Raw genomic sequence first — 6,202 nt, 5'->3', positions numbered from 1 at the left:
AAAGCATTTGACAAAGTACAGCATCCTTTCTTGATCAAAACTCTTCAGAGTATAGGCATAGAGGGTACATACCTCAATATCATAAAAGCCATCTAAGAAAAAACCACAGCGAATATCATTCTCAATGGGGAAAAACTGAGAGCTTTCCCCCTAAGGTCAGGAATGCGGCAGGGACATCCACTATCACCACTGCTATTCAACATAGTATTGGAAGTCCTAGCCACAGCAATCAGACAACAAAGAGAAATAAAAGTAATCCAAATTGACAAAGAAGAAGTCAAACTCTCACTCTTTGCAGATGATATGATACTTTATGCAGAAAACCCAAGACTCCACCCCAAAACTGCTTAAACTCATACAGGAATACAGTAAAGTGGCAGGATATAAAATCAATGCACAGAAATCAGTGGCATTCCTATACACCAACAACAAGACAGAAGAAAGAGACATTAAGGAGTCGATCCCAACTACAATTGCACCCAGAACCATAAGAAACTTAGGAATAAATCTAACCAAAGAGGCAAAGAATCTGTACTCAGAAAACTATAAAATACTCATGAAAGAAATTGAGGAGGACACAAAGAAATGGAAAAACGTTCCATGCTCATGGATCGGAAGAACAAATATTGTGAAGATGTCAAAGCTACCTAGAGTGCTCTACACATTTAATGCAATCCCTATCAAAATACCATCCACTTTTTCAAAGAAATGGAACAAATAATCCTAAAATTTGTATGGAACCAGAAAAGACCCCAAATAGCCAGAGGAATGTTGAAAAAGAAAAGCAAAGCCGGTGGCATCACAATTCCGGACTTCAAACTCTATTACGAAGCTGTCATCATCAAGACAGTATGGTACTGGCACAAAAACAGGCACGTAGATCAGTGGAACAGAATAGAGAGCCCAGAAATGGACCCTCAACTCTATGGTCAAGTCATCTTTGACAAAGCAGGAAAGAATGTCCAATGGAAAAAAGACAGTCTCTTCAACAAATGGTGTTGGGAAAATTGGACAGCTACATGCAGAAGAATGAAACTGGACCATTTCCTTACACCACACACAAAAATAGACTCCAAATGGTTGAAAGACCTCAATGTGAGACAGGAGTCTATCAAAATCCTAAAGGAGAACACAGGCAGCAACCTCTTCGACCTCAGCCACAGCAACTTCTTCCTAGAAACATCGCCAAAGGCAAGGGAAGCAAGGGCAAAAATGAACTATCGGGACTACATCAAGATAAAAAGCTTTTGCACAGCAAAGGAAACAGTCAACAAAACCAAAAGACAACTGACAGAATGGGAGAAGATATTTGCAAACAACATATCAGATAAAGGGCTAGTATCCACAATCTATAAAGAGCTTATCAAACTCAACACCCAAAGAACAAATGATCCAATCAAGAAATGGGCAGAAGACATGAACAGACATTTTTCCAAAGAAGACATCCAAATGGCCAATAGATACATGAAAAAGTGCTCAACATCACTCAGCATCAGGGAAATCCAAATCAAAACCTCAATGAGATACCACCTCATACCAGTCAGAATGGCTAAAATTAACAAGTCAGGAAATGACAGATGTTGGCAGGGATGTGGAGAAAGGGGAAACCTCCCACACTATTGGTGGGAATGCAAGCTGGTACAGTCACTCTGGAAAACAGTATGGAGGTTCCTCAAAAAGTTGAAAATAGAGCTACCATATGACCCAGCAATTGCACTACTGGGTATTTACCCCAAAGATACAAATGTAGGGATCCGAAGGGGTACGTGCACCCTGATGTTTATAAGCAGCAATGTCCACAATAGCCAAACTATGGAAAGAGCCAAGATGTCCATCGACAGATGAATGGATAAAGAAGATGTGGTTTATATATACAATGGAATATTATGCAGCCACCAAAAGAATGAAATCTTGGCATTTGCAACGACGTGGATGGAACTGGAGGGTATTATATGCTGAGCGAAATAAGTCAATCAGAGAAAGACATGTATCATATGATCTCACTGATACAAGGAATTCTTAATCTCAGGAAACAAACTGAGGGTTGCTGGAGTGGTGGGGGGTGGGAGGGATGGGGTGGCTGGGTGATGGACATTGGGGAGGGTATGTGCTATGGTGAGCGCTGTGTATTATGTAAGACTGTTGAATCACAGACTTGTACCTCTGAAATAAATAATACATTATATGTTAAAAAAAAGAAGAAGATAGAAGGAAGGGGAAAATGAAGGGGGGTGGAAATTGGAGGGGGAGACGAACCATGAGAGACTATGGACTCTGAGAAACAAACTGAGAGTTCTAGAGGGGAAGGGGTGGGGGGATGGTTTAGCCTGGTGATGGGTATTAAAGAGGGCACATACTGAATGGAGCACTGGGTGTTATACGCAAACAATGAATCATGGAACACTACATCAAAAACTAATGATGTGATGTATGGTGATTAATATAATAAAATAAAATAAAATTTTTAAAAAGAAAATGAATAACTTCATAGAATTCATTTATGAGAGACCACTCCTTAGCCACCCCCCCCCAACAGAGAGTAGAGTGACTAGAATCCTGATGTAATAAATAATTCTGTGGCTAAACTGAGGCAAAATTTCAACCTACCCCCCTTCTTTAATCATCTTCATCATAATCCCTTGTGTTTATCTAGCATTTCATGAATTGTATTTCATTTGATTATGTAAAATCATAAAAAGTAATAACTGGAAGGGATCCTGGAAAATACCCTGTCAAATCCATATATTTTATAAATAAGAAAACTGAGGCTCTGAGCTGTTAAACAACTTGGTCAATATGAAAACAATTAATGTTAGAGCCAGAACCAGATTTAGATGTGATACAATGACTATCCTGTGTCCACTTCTCCTTTTCTGTTGAAAAAGGAGAATGCAGGTGGCATTGCAGGTGGCAACGTTCATGGAATGATTTCATTTCTTCAAAGAGAAGACACTAACACATGATTTGACATTGGTCTCATGGGCAGGTATGGTCAAGGCAGCAGCAACAGCAACAAAAAGGAACAAAAGGGCAACAAACCAATTACCGAGAAAGCAATTTTGAACAAGTGTTTTTGATCAATGTATTGAATCTCACAACAACTGTTCAGACAATTATGAGTGTAGCTTTTATTAGGACTGAAACGCCTATCAGTGATTCAGGAGTTTGTCCTCAGTGAAGGAAAAAAGAACACGGTCCCTCACCAGGCACCAAAATGACTTTCTTTACCTCTTAAATGTACTGAGTTTTGAAGCTCAATAAATAAAATGATAATCCTCAAAAGCATTAAATTTTAAAACGAAGCCATGAAAATTGCACACTATTCAATTTAGAGAAAACTGCACCCATATAATGTGCTTATCTTTCATCATGAAATACATACCAGAAAGTTACCTTGTCTGATTTGTAATTTCAAGATTTATGATCTTAAAATTCTGAGTACCTAGTTTGACATCCTAAATACTGCATATGCAGTAGCCAGTAGAAGTGCAAACTTCAAGTAATAATAAGTCCTGAGGATACAATGTATAGCACAGTGGCTATAGTTAATACTGTACTGTATATTTGAAAGTCACTAGAAGAGTGTGTCTTAAAAGTTCTTATCACAGGAAGAAGTAAATTTGTAACTATGTGGTGACAGATGTTAATTAAACTTACTGTGGTGATCATTTTACAGTATATACATATATCAAATCATTATGTTGTATGCCTAAACCTAATACTATGTTATATGTCAATTAAATCTCAATAAAAACAAAAGAGACATAACTCAGCATCACTGAAACCAGTCAGGGGAACCATGAGAGACTTCATGGGAAATGAGAGATATTCAAAAGGTAGAGAGAAACACATACTAATACCAAACATGTACCAAGCAAATCTCTATAAATTTTGCAAAAGTGATGAAGATCGCAAAGACTAACCAGAAAACTTAATGTAATGCCAGATTAATTTGTTGAGAAACACTCATCGTTCTTTGGAAGAAGCAGGCATCAAAAATTTAAATTGTCACTTAAAGTATTCTTTTTCTTCCAATTTTTTCTCCTTTTCAAGTTGGAAACCTAATAGAATTAAATATTTAGTGATGACATTTCTTCTAGACATTCAAGAGAGCACATTTCATGAACACAGTGCAAAAGAATAATCCTAGAAATATAAATAGATGGTCATTTTTTGTCTCCATTGGTGGTGGTAAAATTATTCAAGACACAATAACTTTTGCTGAATGTTTGTATTCATATCTGGGAAGTCTTTCAAACACTAAAATGCATATCTAAACTCTCTCACAGAGCAGTATAATAAGCTTCCTCTGAAAAACCCAGTCATCATTATCCTATCGTCTTGCTTCAGTAATACCCTGAGAAAGGGACCACAGAATTCACAATGACATAATCTTTTTTCACTGGTTGTTTCTGCTTTGAAAACTTCAGGTATAACCCCAAACCAGAGAGGTATTTGGTTCTATTTTTCTTTGAGGAACAGAGTCAAACACATTCCAGTAACCCCATTAGAAATTATGTGCCTTTTGTCCCTGAGTCTGCATGCTGTTTAAATTAATATGACATGCATGGACTCTCCAGTTATCCACCCATCCTTGAAAGTTCACTAAGTTTCCACTGTGTGGCAGCTCCTGTCTAGATTTTTTGTAGGTAACATAGATATAAGGCATGACCTTGGCCCTCTGCTGCTTAGAGTGTAGCTCAAACTGCATAAAGTAAGTATACCACTAATATGAAATAGCTCACCATTCTAGAATATACTGGATACTACAAAAAGTTAATATTACAGGGGCGCCTGGGTGGCTCAGTCGTTGGGTGTCTGCCTTCGGCTCAGGTCATGATCCCAGGTTCCTGGGATCGAGCCCCGCATCGGGCTCCCTGCACCGTGGGAAGCCTGCTTATCCCTCTCCCACTCCCCTTGCTAGCTCTCTGTCAAATAAATAAAATCTTAAAAAAAAAAAAAAAGTTAATATTACAAACATTTAAAATAAGGAGACCCAGATCAAAAAAGGGGTGATGGGGACGGGGAGGATAGGAGATTTGAATTGTATCTTTAAAACTAGAAGTGCTGTCTCTCTCCTCTGGAATTTTTTTGGGACTCACCAAATGTATCTGCTTACACTCCACACATCTAGATCTACATCTAGCTTCCCTTAACACAGATGCATAGTATTTATATGATATGTGTGTGTGTGTGTGTGTGTGTAAATGTTAAGTCAAATACATTATAAGAGCCCTAGATTTCTGCTGTGTTTCATTTATATTTCAGACCTTATCAATCTCTGAGTATTTGGAAAACTCAACTCAGATAGGATTAGGTAATTTTTACATACTAAGCTCTAAACAAATATTTTTCACTAAAATCAGTAATTATTATTGAACTCCTACTTATGTGAGACACAACAATATATAAAACATTTCCCCCTACTCAAGGAGAAAACAGGTAACTTCACTATAATGTGCTATGGTAGAGGTATGAAGGTAGTGTTGGGAGAGCACAGAAGAGAGTCACCACATTCCATGTAGTGAGAGGAATAAGGTTGGATGGAAAAGATACTAGGAAGGACAAACTGATGAACAAATGATGCAAAATGAACAAACAGAACAAACATCAGAGGTAAAGTATAACTTATAAGAGGAAAATAATATGAGAACGGGTACTACAGAGACAAATTTGCCCATATTAGAAATCTTAGGTAAAGTGCTTTGGGGAAAAAAATACAGACAACTTGACTGGGTCAAACCATGTTGGGTTCTGGCTCTCTGACTAGAAGAAGCCTTTTTTCTGAAATAGTGTTGATCCCTCCTTCTTAATCTTGACCTGTATAGCCACTGCAACATCATGGCTGGGGAACCTGGAACTGACCAAGCTTGACTCTGTCAAGGCCAGGTGTATTAATTTACAGAGTTCAGAACTATAGCTGAATCGCTGAATACAGAGAAAAATGTATGGCAGTCCTTGATCACAGAAATGTCATCAGCATAGATATGCACACAAATAAATACATATATGTGGGTAACTCTCTCCCCCCAACACACATAGACTAGTTTATCCTAGGGCAGCTGTGAACTGAGGGATCTTACTTCAGAGCGGAGAATACTAATGCCATAGAGAATTTAGCCTCTTTCCTAACATTTTATGTGAGTCCAAGAGTGTGGAGATTCCAGATCTATATTGCAGCCATCAGGGACATTCAAGTAGA

Source organism: Mirounga angustirostris, unplaced genomic scaffold, assembly GCF_029215605.1.
Source record: "Mirounga angustirostris isolate CCGP_5_RB_7025 unplaced genomic scaffold, mMirAng1.0.hap1 SCAF_10, whole genome shotgun sequence".
Taxonomy (NCBI): Eukaryota; Metazoa; Chordata; class Mammalia; order Carnivora; family Phocidae; genus Mirounga; species Mirounga angustirostris.
Note: the sequence above shows the minus strand (reverse complement) of the source record.